We start from the raw sequence: 23312 nt of genomic DNA, 5'->3' as shown, positions 1-23312 counted from the left end.
ATTGGTACCCCTCTGGTTCAGGTGAAGACCATCCTGTTCGTAGAGGTCTCACCTTCCAAAGAAAGAGCTCAAAGAATTCAAAACCCTCCCGCCTGAACCATCGCTGCAGCCCACATGTTCAGCTCTGTGCTCTCCCTGTTCCTCATTTCACTAGCACGTGGCACGGGCAACAAACCAGAGATAACAACTCTGTTTGTTCTAGCTCTAAACTTCACCCCTAGCTCCCTGAATTTCTACCTTAGATCCCCATGTCTCTACCTATCTATGTTGTGGGTGCCCATGTGGACCACAACTTGGGGTTGCACCCCTCCCCCTCAAGGATCCCAAAAACATGAACTCTGTCCCTTGGAGGCAACACACCAATCGTGAGTCGCTCTCGTTCCCACAAAACCTTCTATCTGTCCCCCTAACTATGGAGTCCCAATGACTATAGCACTACTCCTCGGGTGGAAACACCATTTTGGCAGCATGGTGGCTCAGTGGTTAGCACTGCTGCCTCACAGCGCCAGGGACCCAGGTTTGATTCCAGCCTCAGGCGACTGTGTAGAGTTTGCACATTCTCCCTGTGTCTGCATGGGTTTCTTCTGGGTGCAACAGCTTCCTCCCACAATCCAAAGATGTGGAGGTCAGGTAAATTTGGTGAAAGTGGGTACTGCAGTTGCTGGAGATTAGAATCAAGATTAGAATGGCGCTGGAAAAGCACAGCAGGTCAGGCAACATCCAAGGAGCAGGAAAATTGATGTTTTGGGCAAAAGCCCTTCATCAAGAATGAGGCTGGGAGTCTCGGGGGTGGCGAGATAAATAGGAGGGGGGTGGGGCTGCGGGGAAAGTAGCTGAGAGTGCAATTGGTGGTCGGAGGTGGGGGTGAAGATGATAGGTCGGAGAGGAGGATGGAGTGGATAGGTGGGATGGAAAATTGACAGATGGGACAAGTCATGAAGGTGGTGCTGAGCTGAAAGGTTGGGTCTGGGATAACGTGGGGGGAGGGTAAAATGAGGAAACTGGTGAAATCCACATTGATGCCATGGGGTTGGAGGGTCCCAAGGCAGAAGATGAGACGTTCTTCCTCCAGGTGTCGGATGGTAAGGGAGTGATGATGGAGGAGGCCTAGGACCTGCATGTCCTCAGCAGAGTGGGAGGGGGAGTTGAAGTGTTTGGCCATGGGGTGGTTGGGTTGCTTAGTGCAGGTGTCCCGGTGATGTTCTTTGAATCACTCTGCGAGAAGGCAGCCAGTCTCCCCAATGTAGAGGAGCCTGCATCTGGAGCAACGGATACAGTACATGTGTGGAAGTGCAGGTGAAAGTTTGATGGATGTGGAAGGCTCCTTTGGGGCCTTGGATGGAGTTGAGGGGGGTGAGAGGTCGGGGGGGGCGTGGCAGGGAGGGGGGGGGTGTATGGGTGCAGGTTTTGCAATTTCTGCGGTGGTAGGCGAAGGTGCCAGGAGGGGAGGGTGGGTTGTCAGGGGGTGTAGACCTGGCCAGGTAGTTGCAAAGGAATGGTCTTTACGGAAAGCAGATAGGGGTGGGAGGGAAATATATTTCTGGTAGTGGGGTCTGTTTGTTGGTGGTGGAAATGTCGACGGATGATGCGATGTATATGGATGTTGGAGGCAATGAAGGTGAGGACCGGGGGTTCTGTCCTTGTTGTGGTTGGAGGGGTGGAGTTCGAGGGCGGAGGTGAAGTATGTGGATGAGATGTGTTGGACGGTATCATCAAACATGTGGGAGGGGAAATTGCGGGTCTTGAAAGAAGGAGGCCATCTGGTGTGTTCTATGGTGGAACTGGTCCTCCTGGGAGCAGATGTGGCAGAGATGAAGGAATTGGGAATACAGGATAGCAGTTTTGCAGGATGCAGGGTGGAAAGAGGTGTAATCCAGGTAGCTATGGGAGTTGGTGGGTTTGTAGAAAATGCCAGTGTTGAGTCAGTTATGGTTGATGGAGATGGAGAGGTCAAGGAAGGGGAGAAAGGTGTCAGAGATGGTCCTGGTGAATTTAAGATTGGGATGGAATGTGTTGGTGAAGTTGATGAACTGTTCAATCTCCTCGCTGGAACATGAGGTGGCGCCGATGCGGTCATCAATGTGGCAGAGGAAAAAGTGGAGAGTGGTGCCGGTGTAACTCCAGAAGATAGACTGTTCTAAGTAGCTGATAAACAGACAGACATATCTGGGGTCCACGCAGGTGCCCATGGCTACCTCTTTCATCTGGAGGAAGTGGGAGGATTCAAAGGAGAAATGTCAGTGTGAGAGAGAGTGTCAGTGGGTGGGTACTGGTGAGGACCTCAGGAGAGGTCAGGTGAATTGGCCATGCTAATTTGCCCATAGTGTTAGGTGCATTAGTCAGAGGGAAATAGGTCTGGGTAGGTTATTCTTCGGAGGGTCGTGTGGACTTGTTGAGCCGAAGGGCCTGTTTCCACACTGGAGGGAATCTAATCTAACCTAATCAAAAAGAAATCCTCTTCCCCCTTCCCCTCTGAGCAACAGGAACAGACTCCACCAGGGATCTGTGCCCCATTGCTTACCCCTGGTAATTCATTCCCCCTCCCCCCGCAACAGAATCCAAAACGGTATACTTGTTGTTGAGGGGAAGCACCAGAGGAGATCCCTGCACTGCCTGCCGGTTCCCTTTCAGTAACCCATCCACCTTCTTCACATGGCTATGGAATAACTACCTCCCTGTAACTCCTCTCAATAACCTCGTCCACATCCCGAATGATCCAAAATTCATCCAGCTCCACCTCCAGTTCCCTAACACGGTTCTCGAGGAACTGGAGTTGGGTGCACTTCCCGCAGGTGAAGTGAGCAGGGACACGAGAGGTGACCCTTACATCCCAGGAGGAACATTCAACTGCCCTAACCTCCATTCCCACTATACTAAATTCCCAAATAGACTGCTGAAAAATGAAACACAAGAAAAAACACCTGTCACCTTACCAATCAATGTGCAGAAGTTTTCTTTTGCTTAGAGGAGGAGGATGGGTGGAAGACACTACCCAGGTAGTGTTTCGGTTAAAGCAACCGCCCAAATATGTAATATCATGATCTGTTGACAGACCACAAACATTTAAAGACCATAAAGCAGGGAAGAACCAAAGGTAAGAAAATAAGCAGCAGGATTCCATGATTAAATTGAAACACCCTAAGAACCTTTGAAATATTTCAAATCCACATCTACTGCCACCCAGAAAGACCAGTTCTACAGATACATGGGAACACCAGCACCCGCAAGATCCCCTATAACTCACTTACCAATCTGAATTGGAAATGTTTCACAGTTCCTTCATTGTTGGTGGTCAAAATCTGGAAGTTCCTCCCTCATAGAATTGTGGGTGCCCATGCAGTAAATGGACACGCAGTAGTTCAAAAAGACAGCTTACCACCACCTTCTCAAGGGCAATTGGGGACGGGTAATAAATGCAGACTAAGTCAAAAAAGGCCACATCCCCCATGAAAGAATATAAAAAGTTTTATAGCGGTGTAATATGTCATGATGGTCAGGTGAAGCAATCAGTAAAGTGGTATTTTTAGGCCACCACCGTAAAGTATTCAAAGTTTGTGCGAAGATTTGTAGCTCGGGTGCTTGTTGTAGTGGTTCTGTTCACCGAGCTGGAAGTTATTGTTGCAAACGTTTCGTCCCCTGGCTAGGAGACATCATCAGTGCTGTGGAGCCTCCTGCGAGAGGGGACGAAACGTTTGCAACAAAAACTTCCAGCTCGGCGAACAGAACCACTACACCATAAAGTATTCACTGAAGTTTCCATTTTTACAAATTATGAAGTGGTAAAATATATTAATAAACCTTATTATCAATGGCCATGTTCCATAAGCAGTAAGTGGTAGTTACATGTGCTGTTACTGGATTTTCAGGCCATTTTCTTATGTGAAAAGGAGAAGTAAATCAAAACCCAGGTATATTACATATTCTTAAGGAAGAGGGCAATGTCAGGAAATAAAGGCTATAACTTACTACAGATGTGAGCAAAAAAATAAAATAGCACTAATATATATTAGTTTGGACGAAGTTGTTAGTATAAAGGCTGTGTCTTTTAATTTTTCTGCATTTTTAATTATAGACTAAAATGAGAAAAGGACTTGAAAGCAAGTAACCTAATACTCATTGTAAACACTGTTTACACAGCTGCTGGGTCCAGCAGTAGTCGAAGTGTAGTTTGCAGATGAGCTGGAGCTGAAGGTTGAATACAAATAGAGATTCAGATGGCAACAAGCACCCGATTGATCTGTGGATCAGTGACCAGTTATTAAAGGCTTTCTACCTAGCAACAACTCTGTGATTGGTTTTCAGGTAAACTGAACAGCTTGGAATTGTGTTGAAAAATGTGGTGCTGGAAAAACACAGCAGGCCAGGCAGCATCTGAGGAGCAGGAGAATCGACGTTTCGGACATAAGGCCTTCTTCAGGAATGAGGCTGATGTGCCAAGCGGGCTAAGATAAAGGATAGGGGGGAGGGAATTTGGGGGAGGGGCGCTGGGCGGTGGAAGGAGGTGAGGGTGAGGGTGATTGGCCAGAGAGGGGGTGGGGGCAGAGAGGTCGGGAAGAAGATTGCAAGTCAAGAGGGCGGTGCTGAATCCGGGGGTTGGGACTGAGATAAGGTGGGGGGAGGGGAAAAGCTGGTGAAATCTACATTTATCCCGTGTGGTTGGAGAGTTCCTAGGTGGAAGATGAGGTGCTCTTACTCCAGGCATCGTGTGGTCAGGGTCTGGCAATGGAGGAAGCCAAGGACCTGCATGTCCTTGGCAGAGTGGGAAGGGGAGTTAAAGTGTTCAGCCACGGGGCGGTTGGGTTGATCGGTGCGGGTGTCCCAGAGGTATTCTCTGAAATGTCCTGCAAGTAGGCGGTCTGTCTCCCTGATGTAGAGGAGATCACACCGGATGCAGCGGATACAGTAAATGGTGTGTGTAGAGCTGCAGGTGAATTTGTGACAGATATGGAAGGATCCACTGGGGCGTTGGAGGGAAGTGAGGGGGGAGGTGTGGGCGCAAGTTTTGCACTTCTTGAGGTTGCAGGGGAAGGTGCCGGGAGTGGAGGTTGGGTTGGTGGGAGGTGTGGACCTGACGGAGTTGCAGAAGGAGTGGTCTCTCCTGAATGCTGATAGGGGTGGGGAGGGAAATATATCCCTGGTGGTGGGGTCAGTTTGAAGGTGGTGGAAATGACGGAGAATGATACGATGTATCCGGAGGTTGGTGGGGTGGAAGGTGAGGACCAGTGGGGTTCTGTCCTGGTGGCGATTGGAGAGGCGGGGTTCAAGGATGGAGGTGCAGGAAGTGGAGGAGATGCGGTGGAGGGCATCGTCGACCGTCGGAGGGGAAATTGCGGTCTTTGAAGAAGGAGGCCATTTGGGTTGTTCGGTAGTGGAATTGGTCCTCCTGGGAGCAGATGCAGCGGAAGCGAAGGAATTGGGAATATGGGATGGTGTTTTTACAGGGGGCAGGGTGGGAGGAGGTGTAATCTAGGTAGCTGTGGAAGTCGGTCGGTTTGTTATAAAAGAGCGCCTCATCTTCCGCCTAGGAACCCTCCAACCACACGGGATGAATGTAGATTTGTCCAGCTTCCTCATTTCCCCTTCCCCCACCTTATCTCAGTCCCAATCCCAGATTCAGCACCGCCCTCTTGACCTACAATCTTCTTCCCAACCTCTCCGCCTCCACCCCTTCTCTATCCTATCACCTTCACCCTCCACCTATCGTATTCCCAGTGCCCCTTCCCCCTAATTCCCTCCCCCCTACCCTTTATCTCAGCCCGCTTGGCACACCAGCCTCATTCCTGAAGAAGGGCTTATGCCTGAAATGTCGATTCTCCTGCACCTCAGATGCTGCCTGACCTGCTGTGTTTTTCCAGCACCACATTTTTCAACTCTGGTCTCCAGCATCTGCAGTCCTCACTTCTTCCAGCTTGGAATTGTGAACAAGATACAGAGAAAACAAGTCAGGAGCTGTGCCTGTTCTCTGCAGCAAAATCAACTTCAGATCTGAGGAAAACCGATGTATTTTTCCTTTGGCAGTTTCTCCAAGCTGTGATTCTTGACAAATAAGACAGAGTAGTTTAGAAGTGTGAACACAGGTCCTCCTGTGTCCCCTGCAAATGAGTGAAAGCTTCTGGAGAAGAATGATGCAGCAATCTAACTAGCACAAGATCATAAGAATCCTCCTGTGTTGCCACAAAATTGCTTTCCCAGTCTTTGTCAATGTCCATAATACCCATGCTTTCCTCTGGCTGTGTCTGCCTGCATATGTGTGGGGGAGAGTTTACAAGGGGATTAGAGTTCTAATTACTAAGCTGATGGCTCATAATTGTGTATCCTTCATTTTTGAACAACTCTGAACTCTACTCACCACAGTCTGTTCCCACATGGCACAGTGTGGTTCCGTATAGTTGGAAGATTCCCATGCTCAACTGTATGTGGAGCCAGCAACCCGAATGTTCCTTGCACTCAATCTGGCCATAATTACCTCCCCCTTGGCCAGCTCCGCTGCCCACTCTCCCAGCCCCAATGTATCACCAATCCAGTTATCGATTTGGTTTGCCCTGAAGTGCATTCCAACCCCTGCTGCCACCACCACCTCGCTGCACATCCAGAATCACAGAGATTTGTGGGCAACAATGCATAGCAGGCATGGATAATGATTACCAGAAGGGGAAGAAAACTGGGAAAGAGAACACTGAATATTTCTTCATTGGAAGCCAGAGGAAACTAAAGTAATGAAAAATTCAAATTACATCAACTCTTCAGGTCACAGTGTTCTCTGCCACTAGGTGTCACTGGTGGATTTGGCACGGAGCTTGACTTTATCAACCCAATTTAAAGTCAAGAGACTATAAATATAGCACAGCAATCAGACTTCTAAATTTCAATGAAAGTCGTGGTGCTTTCTGGACACCAACAACAGTGGTGTTAAAACAACAGCACATCAATTGGAACACATGTTTCACCAAAAAGTGCCTGGCTCCCATTTTAACTACATGCCTGTTGTGTTTGCTGAAGTTAGGTTACAATCTAAGAACATTTTAAAAACTGATAATTCTCAAGATGATTATACCTACTGATTGAATTTTATTGATTTTTAAAACTTTCACATTTATATTTTCATGTTGATGTCTCACATTGTTTCAAAAGGGGTGACACAGTGCCTCTTGGGTTAGCACTGCTGCCTCACAACACCAGTGACCCAGGTTTGATTGCAGCCTCGGGCGATTTGTATGTGTGGAGTAGGCACATTCGCCCCTTGCCTGCGTGGGTTTTCTCTAGGTACTCCAGTCTCCTCCCACAGTCTAAAGATGTGCAGTTTAGGTGAATTGATCAAGCTAAATTGGCCGTAGTGTTCAGGGATATGTAGGTTAGGTGCATTAGTTAAGGCTGAATGTAGGGTGATAGGGGAGGGGAACGGGTCTGGGTGGGTTACTCTTCAGAGGGTCAGTGTAGACTTGTTTGGCCAAATAGCGTGTTTCCACACTGCAGGGATTCTATGATATCAGGTGGGAACATCTTCCCTATAAGGACTATAAAAAGTTAACAAGTAATTGACAACATTCTGAGAAGTAGTATGAGTTTTATATGTATCTGAAGGTTTCAGAATTCAAGTAGAAGGTTATGACTCCATCCTAAATAGAGTTTTTCAAAAACGCTTTCTTGTTCCTCTTTCCAAGAGGAACAAGTTGGATATTCTAACGGCTTTATTCCAACTTAAGTTTCACACTTAAGGTATTAACAATTGTGCCTTTCTTATAGACTGTTTGCTTTCATCTCAGCCAGTTAAAATATTGCTTAAGATGGCATCACTTGACCCTTGGTGCTCTGATAATTCTTTATACATGTTTAAAATGTATTTCAAACAATGAATACAAAGAAAACTTATTTGTATGAAGATAGGAAACAGTCATGTTGTTTCTCAGCCTAAATTATTTATTCAAATCATTTTTACTCTCAAAGTACAGTTTTTACTTTGAATTCCTCCATCTCTGTAACGAGCTGAAGGAAGAGAGACATATGGGAACTGAATGTTTAAAAAGTTTATGCTCACTCATCTACATCCACAGACATGCTCCTTTTTCCTTAAGGTGGAAGTGATGGGAATGAGTATTTAGAAATAGCAGATATTCAATTTTTAATTCAAATAATTCCCTCAGCTTATGGGGCTTCCTTACACAGGCAGGTCCTCCTAACTCTGCCAACTAGTTTTTTAATATAATATTTTTCTTCAAAGATACATCATCATATTACATTTCAGTAACAGATTGCTATTTACATATGTTTTACATGAAACACTCACAGTGCAGTACAAAACAATGGGACTTAAACTACAGCAGTTACAGATTTTGAAAATGATCAATACTCCACCTTTACCAAGCTACAAATCGTGATTTAAATAGGAAAACAGATAGACATTTGACCACCAATCAAGCTATAAATATTTCTCACAAATCTTCACATGAAAAATATACACCACTCATTAATCTAATTGCCATACATTGGCTGTATTTAATTGTGCAGTATTATACGCACTAAAGATTGTAACAAAATTGACAGTCGCATTTTTCTTTTGTTGGGTTTGACTATTTTGAATCTGGGTAAAAGTCTCAAATTTATGTTGCAACTTACTTTCTCCATATGTGGTGAACTGTTACAAAATTAATTAGGCTGTTTTTGAAACTTCTGAAATGTTAGTTACTTCCATAGTTCTACATGAAGAACATACATAATTTGTTCCAAGGGATCTGAACTCCACAGTTGCTTAGTCAACATGTATGGTGACAGTGCAAGTTTTCACCATCACAAAACAGTGCACTGTCTTTTTGTGGTTTACAGTTAGACTTGTCGCATTCTTTCCTGCAGCATTTTGGGAATAAGCCTGGCCAACGGGGTAATGAGTCTGATGGGAACTCAATGCTAGTCACAACAATTGTGTTGTTCTGCATAACTAACAAGTACAGATGGATTTAGAACAGAAAGAGAAACGTAAGCAATGTGGTCCATCCTCTCTAGCACTCACCGAACAAGAAGGGATTAAGTCTGTTCAGTATAAATGGGGTGTGGTATATTTGGTTTGAACTGCTTCTCTGTTTTTTTTAGATATTCTGATTTTTTTTTAAAAAAACAGTAAATTTTGTTCCATTCTCCTCAATCATTTGGTGGTAAAGTATCCATTCCAAGTGCTTTATCTAAATCATGCTCAGCACTTTTTTTGTTTACAGCAGAGATCCTGAACATTCAGCTGTGTGAAATGGGATTTGTTTATTAGCTGATGGAAGGACGAGACCTCTCTTGTGAAGAATGTTAACTATCTAATGATAACCTTCCTATGCCTTTCTGTGAATCTACTTGTGCTGAGCACAGAAATTCTTTATTAAGACAGAATCAGGAATGTGCTGACAGATGTAATGAGAACTTCAACAAAACACAGGGTTCCCTTCCAGATCAATAGCAGCAATACATGTAGGTAGTATTTCCAAAAAAAAAGCACAAAGGCATCTCGGAGTTGAGACCAGTTCATGCTTTCAGTATTTAGTTGAGGGTTCCATGCTGATGATATTTTGTAGACCATATTTCCATCATTCTTTTGGAGAACATCCACAGTTGTTTACTTTCCTGGAAAAAACACTCATGTATTTGGCTAAGTCACAGACAGTTGTTTCTGATTTCCCACTATATCGTATGATACTTCTCAGACAGCAGCCACATGTTGAAAAATTACATCTCATTTATTTACCTATGAGATTCCAATAGTCATAATAAAGAAAACGTCTATTCATCTCAGTTGTTCCATTTTCTTCTCTAAACCAGATCTCGTGGTTTCTTCAGCATGTTGGCTGCACAGCATCCTAGGCAGAAGCAGTAACTTCTTCCAAAACGTTCAGTCCAATTTGTACTCACTGGATAGTCAAGGTAATCTTATGATCTTCATTGAACATTATAAAGCCTAGTGTCAGTTGCAAAGTTTTTACTGCATTATCCATTAAGTTATTCACTTTTATCTGGTTAGTAAGTACTTTTTTAGGATAATGTATGTAGATTTGTAACCACATTTTTCAAAAGTCTGATTGTCACCATTGTACATTAATGCCTCACATTGCAGTGTTGCATCAATTTAAAAATAATGGTTATGATAATAAAATACCTTTCATTGAACTGTTCACTATTGATGCATGCTTGCGTACTTTAAGGTTGACTAAAAGAATTCCAGTAATTATATTGTCACAATTCAGCAAACTCTGTTCACCAAAAAGTTAATTTGATTAATTCCACAAGAATTGAATTAATTAGTTTTGATCTTAAGTCTCCGCCTTTTAGGAAGAATGTACATTATTGCCATCTAACTGCATGAAACTTATGTATGATTCACATCACAGAGGATAACAATCAAGTCTGTGAAATTATAGCTTCTTTTCCTATCAAATCTTTCCTGCAAATCTATCCTCAAAAACGTATTTGTAGATAACAGACATAACAGCAACAATGAGTTCCACAGTAACTTTACTTCAACTGAGCCACATGATTTCAACTAAATTACAACTATGTAGTCCCATTATCCTACATAGAACATATTTAGTTGTTCTCTTCAACCCTAAAAGAGCCAATGTCATGGAGGAACCATGTTTGCAACATCTTCTATTTTCAAAGCATGACGTAGGTTGGTGGAGTAGGAGTGGCATTGAAAATGTGGCAAGTCTTAATTGGATTGAGAGTAGCAATCTTAGATTCCTGAAAAGTAAAAATATGGGTTGAGATTAAAGCTTTGAAATTACTTAAGCATACTTTGAGAAACGTTCCAAAATACTTTTTAAAAATTGTAGCCATTATTTGTGCTCGTAAGGATGAGGAACTTTTGATGATGAAATATCTTTATGCATAGCCACCACTTGGCTAATGTGAAATTAGGTTTAATGTAACCAGGTATATAATAAAGTACCAAATCATGAATCAGTGTTAGAATTCTATAGTTTATAGCACTAGCTCTTATTACCTCTGCAAGTAATATTGCCACCCTTCTGATTAATAATATTGCAGGGCTGGAAATGGGTGACCTTTGTGATGAAGAGAATGTACAATGGGGAATTATGTGCGGAGGGATAATTGGATTAATAGGGCACTTCCTTGGTGGAGGAAGAAGATTAATCATACTCTGGCTAGGTCTACCCTGGGGAGTTAAGAGTACACCAGCACCAAACTAATCTCATTTACTTGCATTTGGTCCATTTGGAGCATTTTAAATGCTCATCCAGGTGCTTCTTAAATGTGGCAAAAGTATCTGCCTCAACCACAAGCAGCATATTCTATGTATCTACCATGCTCTGGGTGAAAAAAATTTCTCAGATCTCCTCTAAACCACTCGGTCATCTTAAATTTATGGAAGAAATTCTCATGATCTACTCCATCAATGCATTTCATAATTTGGTATACCCCAAATCAATTCCATCCTCCCCAGGCTCCTTTGCTCCAAAGAAAACAAACTCAATCTATCCATCTTTCCTCATAATTAATTCTCTTCACTCCAGGCAACATCCTGGTGAATCTCCTATGCACCCTCTCTAGTGCAATCAATTCTTCCGATAGTGTGGTGACCAGAACTATGCACAGTACTCTGTGGCCTAACTAATGTTTTAGAAAGTTGTAACAAAGTGTCCTTGCTCCTTTATGCTATGTTCCAGCTAATAAAGGCAAGCATCACATAGGCCTCATCACCACCCTGTCTGTGCTGACAGTTTCAGCGATCGATGTACTTATACACCAGGGTCCTTTTGTTCCTTAGTGTTCCCTAGGGACCTCCCTAAAGTATGCATCCTTGCACTTATCAGGATTAAATTCCATCTGCTTTAGCTCTGCCCAATTTTCCAGCTGATTGATATCAGACTGTAGCCTGAGACCATCCTCCTCATTACCAATTTTCAGGTCACCTGCAAACTTACTACTTATACTTTCCACATTCAAGTTGCTAATGTACATAACAAACAGCAAGAACTCTGTGGTACATTGCTGGTCACTGGCTTCCAATTAAGAAAAACAACTCTTCACCATTGGACTCCATTTCTAAGCCAGGTTTTGATCCAGTTTGCCAACTTGCCTTGGATTTTGTGAGCTCTTACCTTTTGGTCTAGCCTTCTGTGGTACCTTTTCAAACATCTAAATCACAACAACTGCACTACCCTCAATATATTTACTCACCTTTTTAAAAAATACTCAAATTTGTTAGACAGGATCTCACTAAACAAATCCATGTTGACTATTTTAGTTAATCCCTGCCTTCCAACTATTGATTATTCCTGTTGTTCAGAATTTATCCCACTAATTTCCCTATCGCTGATGTCAGAAAAACTGATCTATAATTATCTGGCCTATCTCTGCTGCCCTTCTTGAAAAAAGGAAGGACATTAGCTATCCTCCATTCAGCAAATTATTAAGTATATTCCTGGTAGATATATTTAAGAGGGAAATCAGGAGGGTAAACAGGGGATATGAAATATCGTTGGCAAATAGGATTAAGGAGAATCCAAAGGGTTTTTTTTACAAATACATTAATGAAAAAAGGGTCACTAGGGAGAGAACAGGGCCCCTCAAAGATCAGCAAGACAGCCTTTGTATGGAGCCGCAGGAGATGGGGGAGTGTTGACTGTGGAGAAGAACATGGAAGATATAGAATGTGGGGAAATAGATGGTGACATCTTGAAAAATGCCCATATAATAGAGGAGGAAGTGCTGGATGTCTTGAAATGCATAAGAGGTGGATAAATCCTCAGGGCCTGATCAGGTGTACCCTAGAACTCTGTGGGAAGCTAGGGAAGTGATTGTTGGGCCCCTTGCTGAGATATTTGTATCATCGATAGTCACAGGTGTGGTACCAGAAAACTTGAGATTGGCGAGCATGGTACCATTGTTTAAGAAAGGTGGTAAGGACAAGATAGGGAACTATAGACAAGTGAGCCTGTTGGTGGTGAGCAGGTTGTTGGCAGGATTCCTAAGGGACAGGATGTACAAATATTTGGAAAGTCAAGGACTTATTAGGGAGAGTTAGCATGGCTTTGTGTGTGGTAAATCATGTCTCACAAATTTGGTTGAGTTTTTTTGAAACATTAACAAAGAAGATTGATGAGGACAGAGCGGTGGACATGATCTATATGGACTTCAGTAAGGCGTTTGACAAGGTTCCCCATGGGAGACTGGTTAGCAAGGTTGGATCTCAGAATACAGGGAGAACTAGCTATTTGGATACAGAACTGACTCAAAGTTAGAAGACAGAGGGTGGGTGGTGGAGGGTTGTTTTTCAAACTGGAGGCCTGTGACCAGTGGAGTGCCACAAAGATCGGTGCTGGGCCCACTACTTGTTGTCATTTATTTAAATGATTTGGATATGAACATAGGTATAGTTAGTAAGTTTGCAGATGTGGAGGTGTAGTCGACAGAGAAGAAGGTTACCTCAGATTACAATGGGGTCTTGATCAGATGGGCCAATGGGCTGAGGAGTGGCAGATGGAGTTAACTTAGATAAATGCGAGGTGCTGCATTTTGGGAAAGCATATCTTAGCAGAACTTATGCACTTAATGGTAAGGTCCTAGTGAGTGTTGCTGAACAAAGAGACCTTTGAATGCATATTTATAGCTCCTTGAAAGTTGAGTCACAGATAGATAAGATAGTGAAGAAGTCATTTGGTATGATTTCCTTTATTGGTCAGAATATTAAGGCTCGGAGTTGGGAGGTCATTTTGCTGCTGTACAGGACGTTGGTTCGGCGACTTTTGGAATATTGCATGCAATTCTGGTCTCCTTCCTATCAGAAGGATATTGTGAAACTTGAAAAGGTTCAGAAAAGATTTACAAGGATGTTGCCAGGGTTGGAGGATTTCAGCTATAGGAAGAGGCTGAACGGGCTGGGGGTGTTTCCCTGGAGCGTCGGAGGCTGAGGGGGTGACCTTATAGAGGTTTATAAAATTGTGAGGGGCATGGATAGGGTAAATAGGCAAAGTCTTTTCCCTGGGATGGGCAAGTCCAGAACTACTGGGCATAGGTTTAGGTTGAGAGGGAAAAGATATAAAAGGGACCTAAGGGGCAACTTTTTCATGCAGAGGGTGATGCATGTATGGAAGGAATTGCCACAGGAAGTGGTGGAGGCTGGTACAATTGTAACATTTAAAAGGCATCTGGATGCGTATATGAATAGGAAGGGGTTTGAGGGATATGGACCAAGTGCTGGCAAGCAGGACTAGATTAGGTTGGAGTATCTGTTCGGCATGGATGAGTTGAACCTAAGGGTCTGTTTCTGTGCTATACGTCTCTATGACTCTATGACCCTAGTGATCGCCTCCATTGAATGCAGCAAATCAATCCTGTCTGAGTCTGCTGAGATGACACATAGAGACTGTTCATTTAAGTGACCAACCTTGTGAATCTGCTTAAATGTATTCCTGCAGACATACTCTGTGCCAGAACCACTGAAGTGCAAAGTTTCTGAATATTTAGGCAAAGTCATTGAGATCAATTTATTTTTGGAGGATTGGGGTCAACATTTTACAAGGAAAGAGAAGGCTACAACAACGCACCGTGTCCATCAATATCTGGAAAGAAAAATGGCAAATCCTCACAAAAAAACCAAATAACATGCAAACATCATAGCTGGGCTAGAGAAACTTATTGCAATGGCAACTGAAAGGCTAGTTTGTCTTTGTTTGAAGTTCTAAGAAAAGTCCACACTCAAATACTAACCTGACTTTTTACAAAGCAATGAGTGTTGACCTGGAATTGTGACATATTTTCAGTATTTAATGTTTTTCGTGATCATCTGAATGTTAGTTAAGGTTTAATGTTAAGAAAAAGATGGTGGTTCCATCAACTCTCTGCTAATACTGAAGAAATGAAACTTGAAATATAATTTGCACTGGTTGGGTTATGCTCTTAATGGGAGACTCCTTCAAGTATCAGTATTAGTTCAGTGGCAGCAGTGTTGTGTTTAAATCAGAACATTTTGGATACACATTAAACTCCAGACAATTGACAAAACTCATCTGACACTTGACAGCAGAACAGAGGCCACATTTGACCCCAGGAGGATGCAAAAGATCCATTGTTATAATTTTTAAAAATGCGGGAAGTGTGGACCTGGAAGGAAGCAGCACTTTTATTCCAAAATATCCTCCTTGTCAGTACACCATGCCCATATGGCACCCTGTTTGTTCAATGCATTACTAGCCTGATTGTCTCACTCACCATCGGTGGACTACTCACCATTGCTGGAATTTCCTGGAGTTCTTGGCATTGTTAGCATATTTAAAGGCACTCTGTCAAGCATGGCAGTCCAGAGCCACCCTGCATTGTCATAACCTTTGCTCCAGCCATTACAGAGAGTGGGGATAAAAAGGACTTTCTCAGAATGGCAGCCAGTGACAAGTGGTGTTCCGCAAGGCTCAGTGTTGGGACCACAACTTTTCACTTTATACATTAACGATCTAGATGAAGGAACCAAGGGCATTTTGGTGAAGTTTGCAGATGTTACAAAGATAGGTAAAGGGACTGGTAGCATTGAGGTGGTGGGGAGGATGCAGAAGGATTTAGACGGTTTAGGAGAATGGGCAAAGAAGTAGCTGAAGGAGTACAACGTGGGAAAGTGTGAGGTCATGCACCTTGGTAGGAAGAATAGAGGCATGGACTATTTTCTAAGTGGGGAGAAAATTCAGAAGTCTGAAGGGCAAAGAGACTTTGGAGTTCTAGTCCAGGATTCTCTCAAGGTAAATTTGCAGATTGTGTTAGTAGTTAGGGAGACAAATGCAATGATGACATTTATTTTGAGAGGACTTGAATATAAAAACAGGGATGGAAGTCTCAGGCTCTTTAAGGCTTGGGTCAGACCACATTTGGAATACTGTGTGCAGTTTTGGACCCCATATCTCATGAAGAATTTACAGGTGCTGGAGCGTGTTCAGAGGAGGTTCATGAGAATGGTCTAAGGAATGAAACGCTTAACATATGAGGAATGTTTGAGGACTCTGGGTCTATGCTCGATGGAGTTTAGAAAGATGAGGGGGGATCTAATTGAAACTTAGAGTACTGAATGGCCTGGATGGAGTAGATGTTGGGAAGATGTTTCCATTGGTAGGACAGACAAGAACTCAAGGACACAGCCTTTTAGAACAGAGATAAATAGAAACCTCTTCAGCCAGGGAGTGATGAATCTGTGGAATTCATTGCCATAGAAGGTTGTAGAGGCCAGGTCATTGAGTAAATTTAAGACTGAGATATATAGGTTCTTGATTGTCAATGGGATAAAGGGTTACAGAGAGAAAACAGGAAAATGGGGTTGAGAAACTTATCAGCCATGGTTGAATGCTGGAGCAGACTTGTTAGGCTGAATGGTTTAATTTCTGCTCCTGTATCTTATGGGGGAAGACAAGGGGAAATTGGTGCCCAATTTTGCAGATAGGGACTAGGATGTCCTAATGAATGGATTGGAGAGGAAGACTATCCTCTTGCCTCTGGGTTGGCAAGAGGCCAAGACACCAGACCTGACCAACCTGGTCTGAAATGGCCACCTGGATCATTGCAGTCTTTGAAGCATAGAGAAACACTCAGCAACGCCACATAAAGGTAAGTGGCATCTCTGCTTCGTCAGGGTAAGTGCAACCACCTTCTCTCTGTTATCTCATATTTAGCCAATCTTTGATACTGCGCCCCCATCTCCTACCAGGCTCATGCTCTGCCACTTTTAGTGTTGCATACAACATCTTCCCTCATTCACCCTAAAACCCGAACTATACACCCTATTTGCTCTTCTCTTTGGACAGTCACCAAGACGTTTGCCATTTAGCCCCAACTGCACCAACACTAACAGCTCAGATGTGCACTTGTCTCAATTCATCCCTTCCTTTCTCATTACAGGACAAAACTTGCCCTCAATAGGGCTGAAAGAGCGAGGATGGATTGTGGAGTTTTCAATATTCAGATCCTTGACCCCCATGAGAAGAGATTCCTGACCCTAACTGGCAAGATCTCTATCTTAACAACCAAGAAGCATTGTCCATTGATGTGCTCCTTTCTCATTACTTCCACTCTGATTGGAGCCATGAAAGCCAGGGTGCTACTGGTTATCAGTGACACCCATCCCTTCAATAAAATATCATCTCCCCACATTATATAATAAGTGTTGTTCACAGATTTGATTCTCTATACATCCTGGAATTCTACCTGTAATCCCCCACAACTAAATGCCCCAGCTTCCCTCTGATTATAGTGGCTCTTAACAATCCCCACTCCTTGATTAATTAGTGGACAGAACACTGAGGCTGACCATGGCCCACTACCTTTAGCAACTTAGATGGACAATTGTGAGCCATGAATGACCTGAATGACTGATATCTGTAGATTCCCTGGCTGATTTCCCACAACTCCCTAGACTGACCGTGGCTCATTCCCAGACTGTGGAGATATGGCCTCCCTAACCATTAATGTCCTGAGCTCTCAAGCCCTTAATGATATCAGAGGCTTCTCACAACTTACCTTGCTAAAATCCCCTGAATGAAAAGTGTTTCCCTCAACTTGATTAAGGACTACTCCCTTTAGACTTTGAAATATGGCTGCTCAGTTAAAGATCAGACAATTTCTTTGTTGCATATACAGTAGGCATATACAGTGGGTGTCAAAATGTGGCTCTGGAAAAGCACAGCCGGTCAGGCATCATCCAAGGATCAGGAGAGTCCTGATAAAGGGCTTATGCCCAAAAGGGTGACTCTCCTGCTCCTCAGATGCCTCCTGACTTGCTGTGCTTTTCCAGCCCCACATTTTTCAAATCTGATCTCCAACATCTGCAGTCCTCACTTTCTCTCATATGCAGTGAGTGTGAGGTAAACATAGCACTCTACCCTACAGCAACAGTCCACCCATTTGACAGATATGTGCTGATAGTTGTGACAAGCTGCTTGCCTTTGTGTCTGCCCTGAAAGTCAAGGCAAACAGAAATACTCTGTGCCTTTAAGCTTTGGCCAAGAGTCAAAGTGTAAAAAGGCAAGGCCAGACAAATGATTCTGTGAGCAACAAAATAGCTACCAAATGAGCAAGCAGTAAGAGAACAAGTGAGACAGCCCTGAGATGCCTAGTCCAACCTGAGAGTTGGGTGCCCATCCCTACATACAAAATGTTCTGGCAGCAGTATTAAAATAAGGTACCAGCCCACTCTGAAGTGCCACATTGAAGTGCAGGAACACACTGGACATTAATCACATGGAGTGTACCCTGAGATTTTGGTAGTGTTTGACCAAAATGGAGAACTGGAGGAGCAAGTGAGGAGCTAAAGTTGCCAAGCAACTGCTCTGACTTTCAAGTCAGGAATTCTTGGCAACTAGTTTCTATCAGGCAGGTGGGAAAATGGGAAACTGTGCATTATTAAGGTGAGATTGAGTAGTAATGAGAGTGATAGTGATATTCTTGTTGAAGGACTTTTGCCCAAAATGTCGATTCTCCTGCTCCTCAGATGCTGCCTAACATGCTGTGATTTTCCAGCATGACACTCTCCACTCTAATCTCCAGTCTTTGCTTTTGCCCTGTCTGAAATTCAAAGCGAGTTTAACTGACGAATTGAGTTTTCTTTAACGAGAAAACAGAAGAGAATTGATGTGGATAATACAGTTGTCGTGGTACAGATTATTTTGCAAAAAATGTGTTTGATGAAGTACCACATAAAATGATTTACCAACAGAGTTGAAGCTAAAGGGAGCATCCTGGACAAAAACTATCCGGTAACAGACAACTGCAGTGAATGGCTGATTCTCAGACTGGAAGTGGGTATAAAATGGCCTTCCAAAGGCTGGCATTAGGATCATTAATCTTCTTGATATAAGTTAATGATCTAGACTTGAACATACATAATTTTAAAAGTTACAGATAACAAAATGTGGAAGTAGAATTAATCTTGAAGAAAATTTAGATACGCTAAAGACATAGGCAGACATGTGGAAAATGAATTTCAATGGAAAAAAGTGTGCAGTGATAAATGTTGGAAGAAAGGAAGAATGAAAAGAAATAATGTAAAAAAATACAGGAACAGTGGGACCTGAGATATATATGCACAATCCAGGTTGAGCAAATGGTGAAAAAGACCAACTTGATCATTTGTTCATTTTTGCATTGTGATGGTCTGTGCTTTAAACTTAAAAGTGCATTGTGGCCAGTTTTCGAGTGATATTGAACATTCCCCCTCCCCTGCATGCTGTGACGTGTAAGAAATTCCAACAAAACAAGATTCAGAAAAAAACATTTAACATAACTAAATTAATGCTGATGCAAAGTGGTTCAGAGTTCAATCCAATACAAAATGTGTAGCTTGGTCTGTGTGCAGTGTTGTCCAAACTGAATTTGATCCAAATAATTTGAAACTGTTTCGACAAACAAGAAAGGCTTACAGTTAAGGCCTGGAGGTCAGTGTTGAGTGGTGTTCTGCAGGGGTCTGTTCTTGGGCCTCTGCTCTTTGTGGTTTTTTTAATAAATGACTCAAATGAGGAAGTTGAGGGATGGGTCAGTAAATTTGCAGATGACACAAAAGTTGGAGGTGCCATTGATAATATCGAGGGCCATTGCAGTCTGCAGTATGACATAGACAGGATGCAGCACTGGGCTGAGAAATGGAAAATGGAGTTCAATCTGGATAAATGCGAAGTGATGCATTTTGGAAGGTTGAACGTGAATGCTGAATATAGGATTAAAGACAGAATTCTTGGCAATGTAGAGGAGCAGAGGGATCTTGGTGTTCAAGTACATAGATCCCTCAAAGTTGCCACCCAAGTGGATAGGGTTGTTAAGAAATCATGTGGTGTTTTGGCTTTCATAAACAGGGGGATCGAGTTTAAGAGCTGCGGGGTTTTGCTGCAGCTCTCCAAGTCCCTGGTGAGACCACACTTGGAATATTGTGAGCAGTTCTGGTTGTCCTACTATAGGAAAGATACAGAGGCTTTGGAGAGGATGCAAACAAGGTTTACCAGGATGCTGCCTGAACTGGAGGGCTTGTTGTATGAAGTGAGGTTGACTAAGCTCGGACTTTTCTCTCTGGGGAGAAGGAGGAAGAGAGGTGACCTCATCAAGGTATATAAGGTAATGAGAGGCATGGGTAGAGTCAATAGCCAGAGGCTTTTCCCCAGGGCAGAACTGACTGGCACGAGTGATCATAGTTTTAAGATATTAGAAAAAAGATATATAGGAGACATCAGAGATAGGTTCTTTATGCAGAGAGCTGTGAATACATGGAATGTGTTGCCAGTGGTGGTGGTGGAAGCAGAGTCATTCGGGACATTTAAGCAACTGCTGGACATGCATCCAGACAGCAATGTATTGAGGATTACAGAGGTTAGGTTATTTTATTTTAGATTCGGATTAATCCTTGGTACAACATCGTGGGCCAAAGGGCCTGTTCTATGCTGTACTTTTTTATGTACTGTGTTCTATGTTTAAAATAGAGACAAAGTTCAGGCGCAGTTGGAATATTGTGCCCAGTTGCAGAGACCACACCTTTGGAAAGATGTGAAAGCTTGAGAGACGGTGGAGAAAAGATTTACAAGAATCATTCCAATGTTGTGACCCTCCCAGAACCATGTCAGCATGACCTCATCCTGTGGCTCACTTACCAAACCATAGGCTCGCTCTTCCCTCCATTACCCTCCCCTTAGCAATCTTCTGTACTGTAACATTTTTATGATCGTGTGTTCCTAGTCAATATTAATACCCCAACTAATTTCATGCCTTATTGCATGTAAACTAGCCATCGATTTTCTGACATTACAATTGTGGCTACACTTTAAAAATAGTTCATCAATTGTAATATATTTCAAGATGACCACAGGGCATGAAAAGGTGTTTTTTCAGTGCAAGGAGTTTTTCTTCCCTGCAGGCAGCTTAAAATCACTTTAGTAAATTCAAGTTGGGCAACTTTGCACACCAGGTATGCTCCACAATTTGAACTGGGATGCACTCTAAACCACTTTCTATCATTGATTGTGCTTATATTTTAAATGTTTTGTTTTCTCCTTTCACTGGTATAGCTGGAACATCATAGCTTGCAGGCAGAAGAATGTTTACTATCACTCTAAAACTGGCTGTCAAGCTACACACACTTTCTAATTTTAAAGCACAGATTATCCAAGTCTTTAAAAAAAATAGCAAGAGATGTTAGCTGGTTTGGAGTCTGGAACGTTTGGTTTAAAGTCAGCAATTAGCTTTGACATGTTGGTATCATGAACTGCCTGCAAATACACACTCTGAGAAACAAACAGATTTTTTTGATTACTTCACTCCTGCTTATTACTCAGAATCACTGACCTTCTTATAATTTGCAAAGACTTTCCTTTCTCCTGCAAAAAGGTTATGGAGTGAGTCATGACCAACACCTTTTTCTGAACTAATGGAAGTGCCTTCAAATGGGTGCACCTGGAATAAAGGATTGATCTACGGAGAAGATAATACATTAACAAATACAATGGAACAAAAACCTCAGCCCCAGTAGATACCTTATTCTAGAGGTTTAATTGTAGTCTTCAAGCTTTGCATCTTACTGTATTTACACTTCATTTTCTCATGATTTCAGGAAACAAAATACCCACGAACTGTTAAGTTGCCTGTGAAAATGTGGCAACTTTTCGATATTTATTGCTTTTATTTTAGTCTTAAAGGATACTTTAAGCCGATCTTTTCGGGTATGGAAATGTGAGCTGTCCTAATACTGATGACTGTGGGCCATTGGGATAGCATTTCACTTAAGGTGCCCAATTAGGAGGCACTTGTTGGGACTTGACATCCATTGAAAACAATGGAGATTGATTTTTTTTTAATCAGCCAGTCAGGTGGACTCTGGCAAGTGGCAGGTGACCTTTTCAAAGTGGCACCTTCACTGAAAGGGGATTGACATTGTCAATGGATCACCTCTTCATAGGCCACGGAGTGGCCATAATAGATGGCCTTCTCTGGGAACCTGTCAGGAGACCACTGGGGTTTACTTCACTGTCTGCCCCGGCAGAGATGGTCCCTCCTTACACCAGTAAATTGCAAATGGGCAAAGCAAAGCAGCCCTTTCACAGCTCATGAGGCTGCCTAGTGAGCAATGATGACACAGAGGCTCTGCCATTGTTATATGCAGGAAGACATTGGACTCTCCTCCATCTCCATTTTACCAATCCTCCCACCTCCCAGCCTGTCACCATGGAGTTCTTTATGTCATCATTTACATCTACCTCATTTGTTCTTGAAGGCATGAATATGAAGTAAGTTATACAATAAGTCTAAGCACATTGTGTTATTTAAAATTTGATCGATCTCATGCATAGACATTGTGACCCAAAAGAACAAAGCCAAAATTAACTCAATGTTGAATAGTCTTTGCCTTCATTTTATTCAATTGCAAATCCCAAAGACAGCTAATTATTCCCAGCAAGCCAGAGCAGATTAGCATAACGGAAGGGATGGACATTTCCAATTTGTGGGACCCCTTGGGGCAAGCAGCAGCTATAACTGACTTCTCTTACACCCCCCACCCAAACAAGCCCAGAACCTTCCAAAAGGTCACCAGTATCAGTTTGGTGATATCCACACATAAAAGCAGCCCCTCCTGATAGTGGTAAGGTGCTAGTGGAGGTGAGAATTGGCCCTGAAATGCTTCACTTGGCTACAGAATGGGCATCAGCTTTGCTGACTTTGCTGCCACTAATTGAAGACAGTCAATGCCTACATAGTCACGGCTTGAAACAATGTTTCAGTTTTCTCAAGTCCATTGACAAAGTGTCTATTTTCAATAGTTTCTCAAGAGATTTTGGAAGCAGTCTTTACAGCTGGATCTGAGAGGATCTGTCAGCAAGAAAAGTGGAGTGGGTACCTGCCCAGTCTACACATTTTAGCAAAAAATAAATGCTGGAGCTCAGTTAGCTGATATTTTTAAAAGGACCAACAAAGTCCAGAAGCTTACATATCGTCCTTCCAGTCTGGCCTTTCTGATCAACTAACTGTTAGAGCTGCTCATGCTGATAAAATGCAGTGTGCCCAGATGTGAGGCATCAGACAAAACAATTTATTAAATCTTTAGCCCTGTACATCAACACATCATTGATGTGATGTTTGCAATGGTGAACTGTAGCCAAACAAAGTGTTGCTACTGGAGGTTTCAGAAGATCCAATTGCAAAGACATTGAGATGTGCTGTGACTTTCAGGGTGCTCAACTCCATTTAGTGAGGAGATTTGGAGGACAGTAATGTTTAAGACTTTTATTGGTGAAATGCAACTGAAGATAGCACAGCTCCTCAGAGAGGCATGAGTAAGCTGCATTGCAGCTCTACAGAAGAGCCTCTCC

At 42.8% G+C, this 23312-nt stretch overlaps 1 long non-coding RNA gene across 1 annotated transcript in view; it reads left to right on the top strand.

Moving 5' to 3' along the window:
- LOC132819375 (uncharacterized) overlaps positions 1-23312 on the top strand; it is a 32725-nt gene that overhangs the window by 5359 nt on the left and 4054 nt on the right. Inside the window, exon 2 of the long non-coding RNA XR_009645072.1 lies at positions 9796-9897. This is a non-coding gene — a long non-coding RNA (uncharacterized LOC132819375). The remainder of the gene's footprint in view (positions 1-9795; positions 9898-23312) is intronic.

Source organism: Hemiscyllium ocellatum, chromosome 10 (genome assembly GCF_020745735.1).
Source record: "Hemiscyllium ocellatum isolate sHemOce1 chromosome 10, sHemOce1.pat.X.cur, whole genome shotgun sequence".
Classification (NCBI taxonomy): Eukaryota; Metazoa; Chordata; class Chondrichthyes; order Orectolobiformes; family Hemiscylliidae; genus Hemiscyllium; species Hemiscyllium ocellatum.
Note: the sequence above shows the minus strand (reverse complement) of the source record. Positions and strands in the feature narration are given on the sequence as shown.